Below are 20,347 nucleotides of genomic sequence, written 5' to 3'. Positions count from 1 at the left end.
GGCCCGCGTTACGAGCGTGCCAAACTACCCCCGGCTATGGACTGATTACTTGTACAGGATTCATATATCATATCATATCATATCATATCATATCATATCATATCATATCATATCATATCATATCATATCATATCATATCATATCATATATCATATCGCTAACACTGGTTTATGAATAAGAAAAACGTTAGTTCGCTGATCATCCACCGGAAGCCCGCGGTAAGAATGTCTATGAATGTGGCCCTTAGAGACTACCTTTTGTTTATTATCCGAATAGGAAAATGCATCTTCTTATTAGCATGCATATTAAATGATTAAATGATTTCATTTACATACGTCTTTGAATAACAGTTCAAAAAAAAGAACTGTAAGCGGTAGTATCATTCGCAATATGATAAACTCGATTTAGAAACGCTTGAAATTTACGAGAAAGTATGTGCCACCTCCCTAACACGCACTTTTTGTTTTGTTTCCTATTTTGCCTAATACCTTTCATACCTGCTCCTATTTCAATGGTTTCGTTCATTTTAATTTATTTTTACGTACAGTAGTGGCAAAAAAACCGGACCGACCCTTGTAGCTGATTTTAGAGTCACAGATTCAAATTTTGCTAGTCACAAAACACACCCATCTTGTATAATTAATTGTAACAATGAAATTTATTGCATTTGTTCGATTCTTACCGTCTTTTCTTTTCCTTCAGTGCGTCAAACTTACAGACGAAAAACTTTGAGAGTTTTATTTTCATATGGCATCAATATTACATTTCTACCTCTATTCGGCAAAGATAACTGCGTATTTTTACATTAAATAGCAGTACATACCTCTGGCTTCACTATCCATATTGAAATTACCACAGTTTGACACAATACACAGCACAGGATTTTTTGTATCAGCTACAAGGGTCAGTCCGGTTTTTTTGCCACTACTGTACATAAAATTTTACTACTTTAGTGTATCAGCAGCCGATATCCAGTTATAAATTGCTTTATTCTCGCAGTAATATGAACTCCTGATCGAGATTCCTATGACCTGACAAGCCTTCTCCCCAGTGCGGCAGTATGTGTGGACCATTAAGAAGTTTTTCGAATTGCTGTGCGTTGCCAATTACATGGACTATCCTGCCTCCTTACCCTCTTAATAACGGGTGTTTACTGCCTTTGATACCTTTTATTACTTTTATTACCTAAAATTTGATAGCTTCAATATATCGGATACAAATTCCATAGCTATATTAAACGTTTGTTCGAGGAAAGGCAAGTGTTGACATGTAGGAAACCACGTAGTAATTCACGTGGTTGTGGGAAACATCCCGTCTGAAGCACTAAAAAATAAAACAAGCTCGTAACGGTCGTGTCGTGTATAGCAATGCAATTTCTGTAACTGCACAAAAATTGCCGGGTCTTGAAGAAACAGAGAGGCTTGTCGTGTACGGAGGTGAAACCAGGTTGCGTTCTCGTACTCACGCTATGGGAGCCGTCATCGTATTGTCGCTCTCTTGTTTCACATGCACTGTTGGAGACTCACAAGAAGTCTAGTCACGCTTCTATCACTAGCGATCAAGTATCGATGTAGTGATCCCTGTTTTATTACTCAGGAGGAGACACATGTATTTTTTCGGTAGATCGGTGCTAAAGAAATCGAGCTCCAACCCCGACGTTTATTGGAGTGATATTTGTTGTAAACAAGACCCGGAGTGAGACTAGTGGCCAACAGGCTTGGAGCTCACATATTTAGTTTTGTACAGCCCCAACCCCTTGCAAGGACGCGTTTTGCGTACCTTTTAAATTTGTCCTCCCAATTCTCTTCGATTTTTCGATTTTTTGTAAACAAGATAGGAGGATCTAAGTCCCTCGCGGAAATTTTTAAGTATAGAACCTGTAGCTCTGTTCCGGGAATTTTTAAGTACACAGGAGATGCCCGTTTTCCTCCTTTGGTACTAGAAGAATACATATTTAAAAATACAGAACAACGAACGCTGTAGAATAGTTCCATTCAAAATTAAATGCTATGTGCTATCATTAGAGACAGTCAAAATTCGTGATTCGCGAAATCGCGAAAAACCTAAAAACCAAATAAACATAGTTTAAAACATGGTTCACATAAAAATATCATATAATTACACGTTTCAACTCGCGAAACACCCGCGAAAAATCGCAAAAATCCTATGACTCGCGAACTTAGCATATTTTCTGTCGTTATTCGCGAAAAGACGCAATTTTTCATCAAATCTAAATTTGGAGATTTTAGAAGTTCTGTTTGAAAAATGCTCAAGGTTTGTATTGCTGGCGCTAGATGGTGTGAGTTGAAATGGTTCGTAAACGGTTTGATGCAACTGAAAGCAGTTTGAAACCTCTCTTTGATCACGTGCCAACCTTAAAGAATCTATCACCTGATGTAGCAGTACATGCATACAGTGAACTGAAGTACATAGTTAAAAATAGTCCTGGACTTTCAGTGCGAGAAGATTTGCTGTCGTTACGTGAAGATCACAGTGATTTTGTGGACGGAGCATTCCAAGCTATATGGGTTCCAGTTTCTAATGTTGACTGTGAACGTTTTTTTCACAGTTCTCGTGTGTGCTAACAAATAGAAGAAGAAACCTTACAATGACAAACTTAGAACTGTTGTCTGCGTGCAACGTTGAATATTTAATTATAATTGTCAATTATCTTAAGCAACATAATAATTTAATAAAACAGGGTGAAAATTTCAGGTTTACTCAAGAAATTTTCGTTTTCATTCAAGAAATTTTATCCTTTTTAACCATGAATTTTAGCCCCTTTTATTCAAGCATTTTGACTGTCTCTAGCTATCATTCACATCCAATACAGTGTGTGTTTGTAAATACTCTTGAAGATGTAAATGCAGTACTTAAGTATGCCAAACGACGTCGTGCAACAATGGAAGGAAGTGTAGATCGATATTTGCAAAATATTTTTTTTTACTACGGCAATGCGTTAATTTGCATTTTACCCACAGTTGTCAGTGGATAATATGAGCCTTTAAAACACTGTTTTGAATAGTATAGGCTAATTCTGTCCGACCAAATGGTTATGTCGCATTTCCAGTTTCGCCACCCGTTTCTGCTTGCTCCTCTGTAAAGGCTAGAGGCTGGGCTGTTAGGCTTTTTCCTGAAAATGTTTTCTGTACGGAAATAGAAGTATACGTAATATTAAACGACTGTTTACTTTAAAATAATTTCCCTTAACAAAAAGTTTCTCATTTGTCACTTTATTATGCATACTTTTGTTTGATTAGTCAATTTATTGTCTCAAGACAGGTCTAAACCTCACAAGTGATGCCACCAAGATACCACTTATGAGGCAAGTGAGATGTACTGCCTGATAATAGATGTACTTATCAGTTAGAACCTCAATAAAAGGTAAATATTATACATAATGAAAAAAATTAATAATAATTCTACAAAGTATTGAAATTTAACACTTCAGAGACCTCTTTTGTTTTAAATACTGCAATATGGCAGGCAATTATAATATGGAAATATCGCTCATAAAAACAAAAGTAATGATCTGAAATTAAATGGTTTGAATGGTATTATGAAACAACGTAGAAATAGATGGAAACAACATGTAGAAACAACGGTCCACATCGTCCACTATTTCAGCTCCTCTATTACAAACAAAATGGAAAGAGGAGAATATGCCCAATAAAAAGATGACGAAATGTTTAAAGTCTGAAACCGGAACAGGCACATTATATTTAAGCCGTGAATAATAGTATGATGATAAAAAAACAGGTATACGTCCGTCTTAAATAAGCGATTGTGTTGGTGTTACTATAATATTTTTCCTTCTCGGTTTCGTCCCTTCGAAACTTATCGGCCTCACAATTTCCATGGTTACGAATTTAAACTACAATAGATATTTACATATGGTCATATGGTCACTATAACACAACACTATATACGACAAGAAAAGTTATTAAGCCATCAACATCATCATAATCATCATCATCATCATCATCATCATACAACAAACCGGGAAGTTTGTTGATTCTACTCATCCCCATACAATAGAGATGATCTGCATATAATTAATATCATTTTTTAATTTTTTAAAATGAAGTTACTGTTTTCAAAGATTTTTCACCAAATTTACATACCTAATTCGTATATTCACATTTTCAATTTTATTTTATTTTATTTATTTTTTTTTATTTTTTTTTTCCATTCACACTAGGAATCTGTACAAAATACATAACTTAACATTATAGCAACTACAGTTTCTCTAATATTTTATAAACATGTGCTTGAAGTTGTGTAATAATATACAGTATACCTACAATAAATATTTATCTTAGATTGAGAACAATAAAATTATTCCTAATAGCCGCACTCACATAACGAATCCAAAAAAAAAATGTTTACTATTTTAGGTAGTTTCTATTCAAAACAAATCCAATACAATGTTTTTGGGCATTTACTTTGGACAGAAATTCATACTACATTTGTATCTACAGATCGACAAAATATAGATTTGCAGAGTTAAATTCTGCAGTATGAGGTGATCCTGCCATAGGATTTACATTAGAAGGAGAGTGCCAGTTAATATTGATCGAGGTTACCAACGACCGCAGTTTATAGATACACTTTAATTAGAGTTAATTGCAGGTCTAAAGTCCATCTACGGATACTGAACTTGAAGCTTTGAATTCCAGAAGAAAGAGCTGCATTTCCAGTTCAAAATATGTGTACAGGAAGTACTGAAACTAGTTTATAATTCTGAAAACTAGCTAATTTCTTACAAATAACCGTGGTATGTTGTTTTAATCGGTGTTTATTGCTTAAAAGAAAACATCACCCTATGAATGGCGCTTGCATGTAATTCATTTTGTTGAAATATTTGTATTGCATAAACATGTAGTTCCTCATTCCGAGCATAGCTTGAGGCGACGCAGAATAACACAAGCAGAGGGACGCTTGTTTATTCCCGGTCATAAAATGAGATAAATTACTTTCCTCTCTTGGAATCGAAATCAGCCCGCGGGGTTCATACCCACTTTACCCACTTTTTCACAGTGGAGTAAGGATGCGGATTTTTATGTGTCTAGGCTTCGAAATTACAGAAGTTATTCACATTTTATTGAGGTGATAAAACTGCTGCAATGGAATAATGGCAAGATAAAAATGCTGGGGAAAATTCAATATTACACCGACATCATTCATATTAAGTCTCACAGAATTCTCGATAATCGAACTAGGATCCAACACAAAAAAATTCGCTTCGGGACACCCCATGGAGGGTCAAGGTTTACCAGCCGATTGCTGGACAGACGTCCACATGCTTCAGCAGAGGTAAACGATAATTCAGTACGGGAATAATATGTGGTTAGCACGACGATACCATCAGCCGTTATAATTGGATCGTGGAACTTAGCCCATAGTTTACACAGTGTCAGTCTCTGTAACTCGAACTGGAGGATCAAGGTCACGTACAAACGTACAAATCATGCACGAGTCACTGAACTGAAGCAAGCACTGATAATCCTGGCTGTCCCAGCTGACTTTAGTTGAGAATGGTCCAGGAATGGTGTAAGGCTATAGTCCATTTTATTTCATGGAGTGCAGTTTCATAGAAAGGACTTTGCTGACAGACTTTCTACTGCCCCCTACTAATTGGTTGTCATAAATAAATGTCTTCCTTACTGTGACGGAAATCTTGTCTTCTCCTGTTAGTAACCTATCACAACCCTCGTTCAGAAGAATTGACAGGCTCCCGTCAAATCCACGTGGAGGCAGAGTTGCCACATCTTTTCCTAATTCCAAGAATCCCGTCAGTTAGCACGAGAGTATCACTGAGAATGTATTCTGTAGTATTCGTTAAACATGCGGATAATGAAGTTATGTTACCTACGAATAAACTGCAGTAAAATACAGCAGTCATTGAACGGTCAGCTCTTGGTATTACGTTCTCTTCTTCAAAACCCGTGGCTTCCAGATGGTAATGACGGCCACGAATCCTCTCATTTATAGGGTCGCCAGGATTGTGGCAACTGTGCAATGTTGAGACAAGGGAACATGTTTGGAATGGTCAGAGGTGTTTGTCTAGGAGCTACCGAATTGCACTCCACGATATAAAATGGACTATACTGATTTTCAAGACCTCACTTCTCATCTCTTTGTTGACTCCTTCGTTCCAACTCTTACTTAGCCTCCCTTTCTTTCTTCTCCCTGGTTGGAGTCCATTATAGAATGTGTTTTGGAAGGCGTTCGTCACCACTTCGTTGAACGTGTTCATACCATATTAGTGTTTTTTTATTTAATATGTTATTTTATGAGGAAGACATAATTTCTCTGATCTTAACATTTTGAATCTTTTCAAATTTTGATTTTCCTGCATATCTACGCCAAAAAAAAAAAACCATCTCTGTTGCATTAAAATTTTCCCGATATATCATTCATTCGCCAAATTTCATTGCCATGAGTAATTATTATACTCTTTACGATAGTGTTATAAGTTCTGTTATAAATATTTATTTTATTTCCCTTATGATACATTTTTGTCCCATGAAATATCATTTAATATACGCATTTCTGTCCGAACTTTGAGTTGAGCCCAATAATGAGGAATAGATATTTTAAGTTAGGAAGTTTCAATTTCTTTTTTCGTTGTGTAGCTCATTAATGTTATTGATTTCCGTCTGTGCATGACCTTTCACAAGGTATTTGTGATTGAGCTCCTTAAGATTTGGAAGCTTCGAAAGAAATCAATTATACATTTGTGTCACTTGCACATTTCGATTTTGCCTAGTGCAATAGTCTGAACAAATGGTTTGTTCTTTCAAATGAAATCGAGCACATGACACTAAGCGAGAAGCTATTTCATTCTCGCCTCTAAAAGCAACAATTTCGTCCCATAACAAGCAATATCCCTCATTGGATGCTGCAATATCTTGCACCTTTTGTTGCTGGTAAGTGATTTCAGAGTTTTAACAGGAGATACCATCTTCGCTTGAAGGTTTACTTCGTCCTGGCATTTCAGATACTGGAAATATGCCAGTTTAATGATGTAAAATTATATCAGAATACTATCTTTAATAAAATATAGGGTAAAGGTTGGTAATATTGTGATACTAGTAATGTTACGATAGTACTTTTTGAGAATTTTTTACAATTTTACTGAGCGAGAGAAGGATCGGTTTTATGCAGAATCTTGTCCACGAACATTACCTTAATACGTTGACGGCCACATGCCGAATCAGAGGTGAACGATCATCCAACCAGAATGGAGGTATCGTGTGGTTAGCACGATGAGCCCCCCAGCCGTTATAGCTGGTTTGCGTAACCGGATTTCGATACCTATCGCAGCTTCCCAAGTGCATCACGATGCTGGGTGGACACCGGTCCCATACACTGGCCGAAATTTCATAAGAAAATTTCTTCCCCCATGAGGACTAGAAACCAGCGCACATTCCGTAACGCGAGTCCTAGGCAGGATGCCTTAGACCACGACGCCACGGCGTGGGACAAAATCCGCAATAGAGTACATTAAAAAAGTAAAAGTAATAATAATAATAATACTAATAATAATAATAATAATAATAATAATAATAATAATAATAATAATATATTTGGGGCTAAGTGGGATGAATCTACAGGAGAATGGAGAAAGTTAAACACAGAACTGCACGCATTGTATTCTTCACCTAACATAATTAGGAACTTAAAATCCAGACGTTTGAGATGGGCAGGGCATGTAGACGTATGGGCGAACCCAGAAATGCATATAGAGTGTTAGTTGGGAGACCGGAGGGAAAAAGACCTTTAGGGAGGCCGAGACGTAGATGGGAGGATAATATTAAAATGGATTTGAGGGAGGTGGGGTGTGATGATAGAGACTGGATTAATCTTGCACAGGATAGGGACCGATGGCGGGCTTATGTGAGGGCGGCAATGAACCTTCGGGTTCCTTAAAAGCCATTTGTAAGTAAGTAAGTAAGTAAGTAAGTAATAATAATAATAATAATAATAATAATAATAATAATAATAAAATATGACATACTGGTAATTACCTTCGTTTGAGAAGCTTGCAGTTGAGCAAGCTATACCTGCGTTTTTCCTGTCGAAAAAAATCATAATTCTGTAACGTCTGAAGCATGTGGTCTTCTCTTCAACATTGACATGATACTAAGCGATGTACTTCGATTTTCGAAGGCACGAACAAAATAATATGGTAGAAACAGAAAATAATTAAATAGCTCGATAAGGAACCTCGCGGTGTCTCGTGTTTCCATCATTATGTTTAAATTTGTTAGAGGAAGCAATACTAATGTTTCACATACGCCCAGAAAAACCTAAAAATGTATCTGAGATTGAGAGAAGAAAGGGTGGATGTCCCATATAGGGCCAGCAACGCACAAAAATCCATTGCGAATTAGAATCATGTGGCGGATGTCCCACATGCGCCCTTCTACTTCTGAATGTTGTGTGGAAAACTGTCCTTATAACATGCCATAATCATGCCATGGATTATGCAGAGGACTACCGCCTTTTTTCCACCACATATGCAGTCAAGTATGCTGGTCACAAAAATGCCACCAACTCAAAATCCACAAAATTGGACATACGCTCTTTTGCTTCTTGGGTACGAAATTTATGCATTTTAGATCTGGCCGTAACTTCACGTAAATAAAAAGTTCAATTTATTAACTATAGTCTATACAATGAACATGTAAATTCTTCATAGGATTTGTTTACACAGGATGTAGAAAATTTGTGTTACTGAAGCCCCGTAATAATGTAGGTCAAAGTTGCCTAATTCCGTGACACCCATAATTCCGTGATACTTTTTTTTAACTAAATGTCCCAGAATTGGTTATCTTGCTAGGAAATTCACCGATGTCTCAAAAGGAGGTAAAAAAATGTACTCTTTCGAGAAAGATTTCTGGCGCTATGGTCGAACCTCAAAGTTTTAATTGACATTCAATTTTAAAAATGTATCATGGGATTAGGGATATCACGGAATTAGGCAACGTTAACCTACTATGTGTAGGATATTCATAAATATCATTATCTCCGTTACGACCCTTCCTTTATTATTATTCTTCATGATAATTCCTAGTTTTCTTCGCCTTTATTTTTTCATCTTTTCTCCTTATTCTTATAAACCATCAATTCAGGTTTCGGTCTTTTTTAGTACCTATCTCTTAAGCCTTTCGACCACTTTATAAACCTATTTTTAGGCTTGCTTTGAATCCTATTCTCAGACGCCCTTTTTAATACATGTATGAATGTATTGTTTCTTAAATATTAGCCTATGATTTATGCATTTTAGACCTGACAATGTTTAATTATACATAAATAAAAAGTTCAATTTGTTAATTATACGATGAACATGTGAATTATTTTAGGATTTGTCTACAAAGGTGTATAAAATTTGGGTTACTAAAACCCGTAATAATGCACGGTGAACTGTACCTTATAATAACGTACAGTACTTTCATACACATAAAAGAGTTTTGCGGTTGCAATAATTCTGAACATGCGGAAGAATTTCAGTTCTAGCGCCCAACATAAAAATCAGCAAAAATTATACCTAAAAAATTCCGTTAATATTGCCAGAAAAATGAATTTAATCGCTATTTAATGCAGCGACCTACGTTATCGAGGGACATGTACAGTTACATAGCAACAAACAAAACACGTGCTCTCTTGTTGCAGGTCACCACGAGGTCACGTGATGGACAGCCTCACTCAGGTAAGCATGCACGTTGTGGAATGTGGTCCTCACACTCGACTCTCAATGGTCCAGAGCAGGATCCTCGAAGGAGAGTCAACAGAGATTGCTGCATTGGCCTAGGAGTCCCGCAGAAACTCTCCGCTAGACATTATGCAATGATTCTGCAATTTCTAAACTAATTACCGAGTCCATTTATGGGCTGCTGAAGCGTTAATGAAACACTAATGTCGATTTGAATACAAGTTAGGTAACTGAGTTTTCAAGATGAAATTAACATATGGTTCTTCGAAGTATAACACGCCTTTAGTTTAGCGCGTTCTATATTTAATAATAGGTAATTTAATACTAATCTTAAAACTGTACAATTTCAACTTAATAAGAACAAAGGAGCTTTAATTCTCAGTAAGTTGACTGCAGTTGTAGTAATGTGTAGATAATCTTCTTAATTTTTATATTATCGTCATAGACATTGTGATGATGTAAAGTAAATTTAGGATTTCAAGGAAATCAAGCTTCCAAAATTCCTAATACTGATTCAATATGCTATTTGCATAACGTTCTATGTTATTATTATTATTATTATTATTATTATTATTATTATTATTATTATTATTACTCGCTAAACTGGACAATAAGTGTGATATCTTTCAGCCGTACCGTTACGATGATAATCAAGTCACTAACATATGTGCATGAATTTTACCAGTGCCATTCTTTTCAGAGAAATTTGATGTCTTTCTATCGCCCTCCCTCGTACTCCTCAACCTTACTAAGATATAGCGCCACGTTAGCGACAAGGTTAGATAGGGTTTGATGAGACATTTTTTTAGAATTAGACGTACTATCTGTAGTAGGGTTAAACAGAGTCTGATAAGGGGATAGATTGTAAATTAGTCGCATTGTCAGTGATAAGGTTAGGTAGGGTTTGATGGAGAGACAGATTAGTGAGAATTGGCCCCAATGTTAGTGACAAGGTTAGGTAGGTTTGACAATAGGGCTAGTTTAGACGCGCTGTCAATGGTAAGGTTAGGTAGGCTTTAATGAGGGGATAGTTTAGAAGCACTGTCAGTGGTATGGTTAAGTAGGCTTCAATGAGGGGATAGTTTAGAAGCACTGTCAGTGGTATGGTTAGGTAGGCTTCAATGAGGGGATAGTTTAGAAGCACTGTCAGTGGTATGGTTAGGTAGGCTTCAATGAGGGGATAGTTTAGAAGCACTGTCAGTGGTTAGGTAGGCTTCAATGAGGGGATAGTTTGGAAGCACTGTCAGTGGTATGGTTAGGTAGGCTTCAATAGGGGATAGTTTAGAAGCACTGTCAGTGGTTAGGTAGGCTTCAATGAGGGAATAGTTTAGAAGCACTGTCAGTGGTATGGTTAGGTAGGCTTCAATGAGGGGATAGTTTAAAAGCACTGTCAGTGGTTAGGTAGGCTTCAATGAGGGGATAGTTTAGAAGCACTGTCAGTGGTATGGTTAGGTAGGCTTCAATGAGGGGATAGTTTAGAAGCACTGTCAGTGGTATGGTTAGGTAGGCTTCAATGAGGGGATAGTTTAGAAGCACTGTCAGTGGTATGGTTAGGTAGGCTTCAATGAAGGGATAGTTTAGAAGCACTGTCAGTGGTTAGGTAGGCTTCAATGAGGGGATAGTTTGGAAGCACTGTCAGTGGTATGGTTAGGTAGGCTTCAATGAGGGGATAGTTTAGAAGCACTGTCAGTGGTTAGGTAGGCTTCAATGAGGGGATAGTTTAGAAGCACTGTCAGTGGTATGGTTAGGTAGGCTTCAATCAGGGGATAGTTTAGACGCACTGTCAGTGGTAAGGTTTGGTAGGTTTTATTGAAGGAAGAACAGTTTAGACGCACAGTAATAGGTAAGGTTAGATAGGCTTTAATGAGGGGATAGTTTAGAAACACTGTCCGTGGTAAGGTTAAGTAGGCTTTAATGAAGAGATAGTTTAGACGCATTGTCAGTGGTAACTTAAGGTTAGGTAGGCTTTAATAAGGGGACAGTTTAGACTTTAGACTGACTGTCAGTGATAAGGTTATGTGGGGTTTGATGAGGGGATATATTATATAGTTACAAATAGTTCCACTTTCAGTGACTAATTTACCGGTATATACCATTGGATAAGATGATAAATTAGTGAAAAGTGTTTATCGAAAAAATGACAACTGAATGTGAGACCCATTATCTTTCTGTTATAATATGTGTATATAGTATGTTATAATATGTGGAAAAAAATATATATTTTTTTTCCACATTTTCTTTTGTCGATTTTAACGATTTTCCCTTAACCATGTCATATTTATTATTATTATTATTATTATTATTACTACTACTACTACTACTACTACTACTACTACCACCACCACCACTACTACTACACTACACTGCACTACACCACCACCACCACCACCACCACCACCACCACCACCACCACCACCACCACCGAAACATATAGGTCGACGGAAATGATCATACCTTTATCTACAGTTCCAACGTAAAAGCTAACCCACATAAACATATTTGGCTATTAATAACTTATTTCATTATTCATTTTTACACATATTTTACATCCGTAACTACCAATTTTATTAGTCTAATACATATTTGGGCGTGATGATGATGATGATGATGATGATGATGATGATGATGATGATGATTATGCCTCTCCCTTACTATTTTATTATAATGAATCGATGGGAAAAGAAATTTTTCTACCCCTGTTCTAAGTAAATGAAAAATTGTGAATCATATAGCATTTTATCCATAAACTTTTCTGTAACTGTTGAACTTTTGACCGCACAATCAGTTTAAGAACAAAAAATTCACCCTAATCCCACATTAAGCAAATCTGTAAGTCAAGTTTCTCACACATGACATGTGTTAAAACTTTTCCCACAAACTCCTCCTCTTCCACCCTCCTGAACATAAATCAAGACCGCTCTAATCATTGCCACATTGACTGCAGAGTGACTTGACAGCTAGGGAATACAGCTGCAAACTCTCCTGTTTCGGACTCTTTTACTGTCTAAAGTGCAGATCTTTGTTTTAGAATTTATCAGTCTCCGTTTGGTAATACTGGAGCGGAAATTGAAAAGACAACCAGATGTCTGTTCTTTAGAAAGCGGGATCTCACCGACTAGAATGACGGGTTGTCTCTGAGGAGCTTATGTACGATTTGTTTTACATGAGACGGTAAGAGAGCATCTTTACTAAGGATCTGGTTCGTCTCTCTCGTTATATTTATTGTTTAATTGATCCTACTTTCATAATGACAAACTTTCTTTTCTAGAGTATGCGGGAAATCTAAATAAAGATATCCTGATACAGAGCGTCATGTATAGTTTTGATAGAGGTATGGTTTGACCATCTCTTAAGGGGAAAGAATAGTTTTAATATGGTGGAAAACTAGTAACTTAAAAAAAGATTTAAAATACAATTTGATGTGTAAAAAAAATAGATAAAAATTAATGTGCATTTACTCTCTGCCCTTGTCAACTACTGAGACGCTATTTTTAAAGTTATGATGCATAGGGTTTTCAAGGGGGGAAATAATTAAATGCGATGGAAAACGGTATATTATAAAAAAATTGTTTTCAAATAATCTTTGGTATGTGAAAAAAATATATTACATAAAATTTAACGCGCATTTAAGGCCTTGTTACCTGCTGCAAAGCTTTGGTGCATGGAGTTTATAAATAACGATCAATTTCGATTACAATTTCCCGTAACTTTATTTGCTAGCTTTATTCTCATTTAAAAAGTGATATAGCCTATGGAGCGCACTTTTTTTAGGCTAATATTATGAAACTTTCCTCGAAGACAGATATTTATTTTGTTGCATTTCTAAAATAACCCTGCATATTTCTATAAAAGTACCTCTAAAATGGTTACTAAAATCTAACCATTTATCTTAAAATTTTTAAGCCCAATATCAAAGTTATGTTCAAGACGTTTTAAAGAATATGCTTCTAGGAATGAACTGTCAAAGAGATTTTGAATAAATCTTCAAAAGTAGCTGAGGTGTAGAAATTTCAATAAATTACTGTATCCTAGTACTCTTTTTTAAATTTTGGCCCCAATGTTTTTTTCAAAAAGTAATTTCAAATTTAAATTGTTGCAGCAATGACATGTTTACACAGAAAAAAAATGAAAAATATGCATCGTTAGGAAGACAATTTAAGATTATACCATCCTCTCCCTTCAATTCTTCTGATATGTGTAATCCAGTGATTTCATATTCATACTTTTTTACATTTCTATAAAAAAAACTAACAGAAATCGGAAATTTCCTCCCGCTTTTTAACTTTTAAGAATTAGGCATAATTAATTACTTTTCTGGTTATGCACCCTTGAACTTTTGTCTTAAATACAGAGACCCGAAATGTCGATTTGAGGTTCAATGTTTCTGCTGACCTGGAGACATGATTGACGAATGGATGAACGACGGATCTGGACCGCGACTGTCAGATGTCTATCGCACGGTCCCTGATGTGTCATTATTTCCACTGCGCTTCCATCAGCCGCTTCACGTGAAGTTTTAAGACTAGTAATTCAGGTAGCTTCACAAGAAAAAGTCACTTATATGTGCGTATTTTACATAGATCACCGATATTTGACGTTTCTACGGTAACAAAAATACAGATTACGTATTTTCGACTTACGTATAAAAGTTTTAAGGAGTGAACTAACGACGGCGGATTAAACTGTGTGGCACTTTTCGACTATAAATTCCTGGCATACTATATCGGAAAATAGTTAAATATTTATTCTAGAAAGAACAGGCTTGTACACGGAATTCTCCTTTATTCTGTGACGCGATTTTTACTAAACAAATATTTCTTGGCAAGCACGCAAAATCTTCTTTAATATCAGCTGTCTCTGAGATCGATACCGGATTATCCTGAATGCAAAGTAGTAAGACCTTATATGACATTACAGTGAAATTGTGAGGCTTAAGAAACATGCCAAAGATATGGACGTACTAAAACAGAGAAGCCGATATGCATTTAAAATTAGTATTCAAGACAATAAATTGTTTTATTTCATTTAAAGACACTCATTGAAACTTTAACAGGGAACAGATTTCAACATTACTCTCTCTCTCTCTCTCTCTCTCAACCTGTTTCACCTGTCTGTAACATACAGGGGTGACTAAGCAATTTGAAACAATTTAGGAACCTCTGTGAGGCGCGGATTTTTTTTTGCAAAGATACAAAAATATTTCTTAAAATGTAATTTCTCTCTTATTTCGCAGAAACACATAAATTTCGCATTTTTAGTGAATTTTGCATTTACCACCTATTTAAAAACTACAATAAAATATTTAACACGCTTTTAAACATAATGTGATATGTGATAAGTATCCACATACTCTAAGGAAATTAATATTAAGTGTAATCCCACAGCCTAGTACATAGAGTCACGAAGCTTGAGGTGATTTTTTTGCGTTTCTCGCGATACGATGCTTCAAGCGGTTAGCAACTGAGAGTACTAAGAACAATAGACTGTGCGACAGTAGCGATCCAAGTGGCTAGCAACTAAAGTACAACCATCAATGGATGCATATTCCCTACGTATTGAGCTTCGTGACTGTATGTAATAGATTGTGGTGATACTATCACTATTATAATTGAAATTAATTATTCCACAGCCGCGTGGCACCAGTTTATTTAATTATGAGTCTGTGTATTATTGATATGAGTGCTTATTCATAGTCAAAGTCCAAACCAAGTCACATCATGAGTTAAACTATGCCAGAATATTATGTGATCTCTTTCTTACGTGTCTACATTACAAGAATCACAATGACGTCAGTCACGCCGAGGAGTAATAAAACTCCATAATGTGAGCTGGGCGACACACAGGTATTCATACAAGATTACGAGACGTGTCGGTCTGTTAGTTTAGTTTAAGTTTCATTTCTTCATCATCCTGAACTATCAACTTATATTTTCTGATTGATCAATAAATTTAGTATTGGCAGCCCTTGGTTGTTAAAGGAATTAGGTCTTTTACATATCCACCTACAACGCACTCCAAGATAAAAATTTCATACTAACTTCACCACAATAATATTACTTGCTACGATAGCATTTGTGCATAATTCGGTTTTACAGTGATTGCAAAAATCTGCCTTCTCTGGTTATAAGATATTAAAATGTTGATTCGTTCTACTGAGAAAGATTCCCAAATAGACGCCATTTACATCATTCCATCTTTCAGTCTAATGACTGACGTTTGCAGGAATCTAGATCAGTGGCGTGCATATCTTTGGATATTTTATATCATAACATGGAAATTTTGAACCGACAGCCCCATGGATTCAGTACCTCAAGTTCCTTGTCTAGCAGCTCTGTATACTAACTGAAAATATTGATGCGTTGTTCATTAACGTCCTATGTGTAGTGATAGAATAAACAATTCCTTTGTCCCGTCTTTATATTAACAGTTGGATCAATAATTGTGGCATTGAGATCAAAACCGCGACTAGACATGCAGAGGTCATTTTGAGAAAAACACAAGAAACTTAAAAAATTACATTGCATAATTATGCTTTAACCCCTTGTTTTTAGTATTGTTACTTTGCCCATAACCACATCTACTTTGTCCACAAGCAGTCAATGTTTTGTTTAGAAAACGGAACATATAGATAAATGAAGAGTCCACGGCAAGAATGATGGGTGTCATTTGGAATACATTTTGCAGGAGAAGCAATTGAAAGTTTGAAATACTTAGCGCTCGAAGCTTAACTGTGATTTTCCGATCATTACTGGACAATGACTATCAGTGTTAATGCTATATAAACTCTCTATGTACATTCTATATGTCTTAAGCTATGCATTGACAGTCTTGGTTCATTTTCGACAAGAAAGTAACGTCCATCATTCTTGCAGTGGACTCTTCAAATATGTTTGAAAACTGCTGACATGTCCCTTTTTATATAAAGGAACATACTTTCGTAAAAAATAGTAAATAAATGAAAATTGTTTAATCATTTTCTAGTATTAGGCCTATATATTATTATATAAACGTTAAAACACACAATTATATTTATAAACAAGTTGATACTTCAGTGACACAGTATTAAATGGGTGATCTGCACAGTCTCAAAACTCACTTCTAGATTCTTGAGTGCTGGGTAATTTTGTTTAACGCTAAATGTCGGTAATTAGAAGACGGGGATTGATTAGTCATTGACAAGATCCATTTTTCAACTTAAAGCTAGAATTCTACAATGTTCAACGTAAGGGACAACATCAATTTTTATATAAACGATGAAGGGTCGCTCATATAATACGGTAATATTCTTAACTCAGATACCCCAAAATTGATGACAAGTCCCGCTTTAATCTCAGCGCTTCAATTACGGATACTACATTCAATGAGAGCAAACGGATCATAGGTTAATGCCTTGAAACTGACGATGAGTATAATGTATAAAATGCAGCGAGACTGTGTTCATTTCAGTAACGCTATCAGAATAACGTATATTAGTAACATTGAAATCTCTTCTGATTCTAAACTGGGATTGATGACATTTGGCCTTAATTTGCACACCTCTGACAAGAATGACAGCTATTCTGACACATGTCGATAGAGGAAAACCTACTACCGCGATAACTCTGTCAGGATAATCAGTTATACGAGCGGACTCGGAACGAAATATCTCATACGTAGGAGTGTTGACCGCACTCAGTGGGAGGATGTCTCTTGGATTACGAAGTAGGACGTGGACAGGTCAAATAGGAACCGTCAAGACCAGGAATTCGTGGTGACTTCCGTTGCTCTTGGGAGGCTCATCAACTTCTGGTGGTCCGTCCTCGCTTCCAGGATGCTCGGTCGTAGCTGTACTACACTTCCCACAATCATCTGATAGCTATCAAGGCCCTTGCGGCCAAGGTAGCAAGGTCTCCTTAATGCGTCCTGAGATTGCACACTCTAAATATGGTTTGACAGGACGGTGTACAACGAGATAATCCCTCAAAATAGACCACGACCACTTCCTCCCCCATCTTCTATATGGCTTGCGGCGGAAGTGTGGGACGTAAAATATAGGAACAGAAGGTTCTGCGGGACGCAATAAGCGAGTATATCCAGACGCAGCGGAAGTATGCTCCAGACCGGAGTTGTAATAACAGTCAACCTGAATTACTAACGAAATTTAATAACACGGTGGCGTCGGTGTGACTTATGAACCGTTTTTATCGCACGTTGCAAGCTCTCGCCTCTCTCTGCCTCTATACTATTACAGTATTCCTTTTTCCTGTTTGTTACTAACTGTAGCAAAGGATTTGTAAAAACTGGATAATTTAGACATTCCCGACAATATTGAGAGAAACTACACTTCTGAGGAAATTACGTGAACTCCAGTCATCGCCGATAATGATGCTAATGATTAATACGAAGTATTACTATATAAGTTGTCCTCGTGACCCAGTGCTTTCTTTGCTAGTCATTGGATCCAAGATTCGCTAGTTCAAATCTGGGCGAAAGCGGTGGATTTAAGTGCCATAAAATTTTAACATGTTTTTCTCCGGGAAAGAAGTAAAGTTGTTTGTCTCATTTTCTAATTTACAGCACGTAGAGGACCCCAATTCCTAGCAAAAGCCTACAGGTAAAATTTTTTGGGGTAGACAAGTCGTTAAATAACATTCTTCTAATACTACACTACAACATTGACTATTACACTTTTACTGCATCATACTACTTTTGACCAATAAAACGGTACGAAACGACGTGTTTCAACCAATCATATCTGTTTATCTCTACAATTTTATCACTTACCTAACATTTGTTTGTTTTTATCATTTCCCTAACATTTGCTTGTTTTTATCACTTTCCTAGCATTTGTTTCTTTGTTTTCCAACATTTCAAAACGCAAAATCTTTACGGTAATATAAAATGTTTTGCGATCGTCATTTGTTTCCCGCATAGTCAACTGAAAATGACGGCTACGTTCAAACGTTTTCATGAAAGTAAAATTAGTGAAATAGAATTTTAGTAAGTCAATTAGTACCTATTTTATTGTATCAGAGTACTTTATTTCTTCCAATTTTTATATACTTTCTTCTGTTTTTATCATCTCCCTAGCATTTGTTTCTTTGTTTGCCAACATTTCAAACTGCTAATTCATTACGGTACTATAAAACATGCTTTGCGATCGTCATTTGTTTACTGCATAGATAGTCAACTGAAAATGGCGGCTCCGTTCGAACGTTTGATGAACCTAACACTAGTGAAATAGAATTTTAGTAAGTTAATAAATACCTATTTTATTTTATTAGAGTACTCTATTTCTTCTAATCTTTATATACTTTCTTCTAATCTTGTTATAGTCAATTAAATCCCACTCGTGTTTTGATTTTCTCTAGTTTACTGTTGATAAAATAGTGTGAAACCTCTACTTGTTTTGTTAGTGGATTCACCTTCATTTCTTTTTATATTTGTATAGATCAAGTGCACAGTTCCTGCTAGTTCATAATTTTGAACGAATTGCCTTAACGTAACAGATATGAAGTATTGATTTTTCTGTCTGTATAGGTATGTCAGTTATAACCAAGCTATCAAGATCGGCTGCAGTTCGTAAGCAAATATCGTAACAAATTAATCGCATTGTTAACACCTACGGCATGTTTGACATCTAAATATTTTTAATATCATGAATCATAAATTTGTAGTATTTATAATAACTTTAATAGGCCTAGAGAAGCTATTGAAATAAAACTGCAGGAATATTATTCATGAATACAGAACAAATTATTTAAAACTATTCGAAATAAGCAAAAAATATTTTAAACTCACAAGATTCTGTGGTTATTTTTTATACCTTCTTCCGATCAATCAGCATTTCCTTTATACTGTAAGTCACTGCAATTTGGTGATTTTATTGTATTATTAGTTAGGTGTGATAATTTGTACCGGTATGTAACAGTTTGCCTATTTGTGTTGTCCTATTCTAATTGATTAAAATTCAAAGCATTGTTACACTGCAGTGAAATACGAGTCACAGATCTGTAAATGAAGTGAGCAAACCTCCGTCCATACAGTGCGAAACAGAATATCGTGCTTGGCGGCAATGCCATTACAAAATGAACCGTTTCCGCGCTCCTTCAATTAATAATAACTGGAGTATCTGCATCGCGTGAAGCAAACACACCGATATGAAAACGGAGATAGACTTGATGAAAACTTTCACCTAGAATTGCTAAAGCAATTACATACAGCGGGAGGATAATATGGGAAGAGCGTATCCAATGCCTTGAAGGGACGCGTATAGCTACAGTTCTGATGAATGAGCCGGAGGGGAAAAATAAGAGTTTAATATCAAGAGAGCCTCATTTAGCCGACCGAGTAACGGGCGGTTTCCGTTTCTATCGCAAATACTTCTCTCATACAGTATACGGTGTCCTCTTCTTTCTCAATCAAGCTTTTCGAAATTTGTTATTAACGCACAACTATGATGATGATGATGATGATAATGATGATGGTAATAATAATGATGATAATGATGATGGTAATAATAATAATAATAATAACTATTCTACCGTTCACCATTCCTTCCAGTGCAACCTTCGAGTTCGGGGTAGAAGAAGATATCAGATCATAGACGGCATTAAGATATATGGATCATATGAGGAAACAAGAAGA

General features: G+C 36.1%; 1 protein-coding gene across 1 annotated transcript in view; it reads left to right on the top strand.

The window, feature by feature from the left end:
* The window catches only part of LOC138692830 (tyrosine-protein phosphatase non-receptor type 13-like), a 241,395-nt gene that overhangs the window by 21,412 nt on the left and 199,636 nt on the right, over window positions 1-20,347 (top strand). The window contains exon 2 of the mRNA XM_069816085.1: window positions 9,682-9,718. The gene's annotated coding sequence lies outside the window, so the exon portion shown is untranslated. The remainder of the gene's footprint in view (window positions 1-9,681; window positions 9,719-20,347) is intronic.

The sequence above is a fragment of the Periplaneta americana genome, chromosome 17, assembly GCF_040183065.1.
Source record: "Periplaneta americana isolate PAMFEO1 chromosome 17, P.americana_PAMFEO1_priV1, whole genome shotgun sequence".
Classification (NCBI taxonomy): Eukaryota; Metazoa; Arthropoda; class Insecta; order Blattodea; family Blattidae; genus Periplaneta; species Periplaneta americana.
This window is presented reverse-complemented; position numbering and strand designations above follow the sequence as displayed.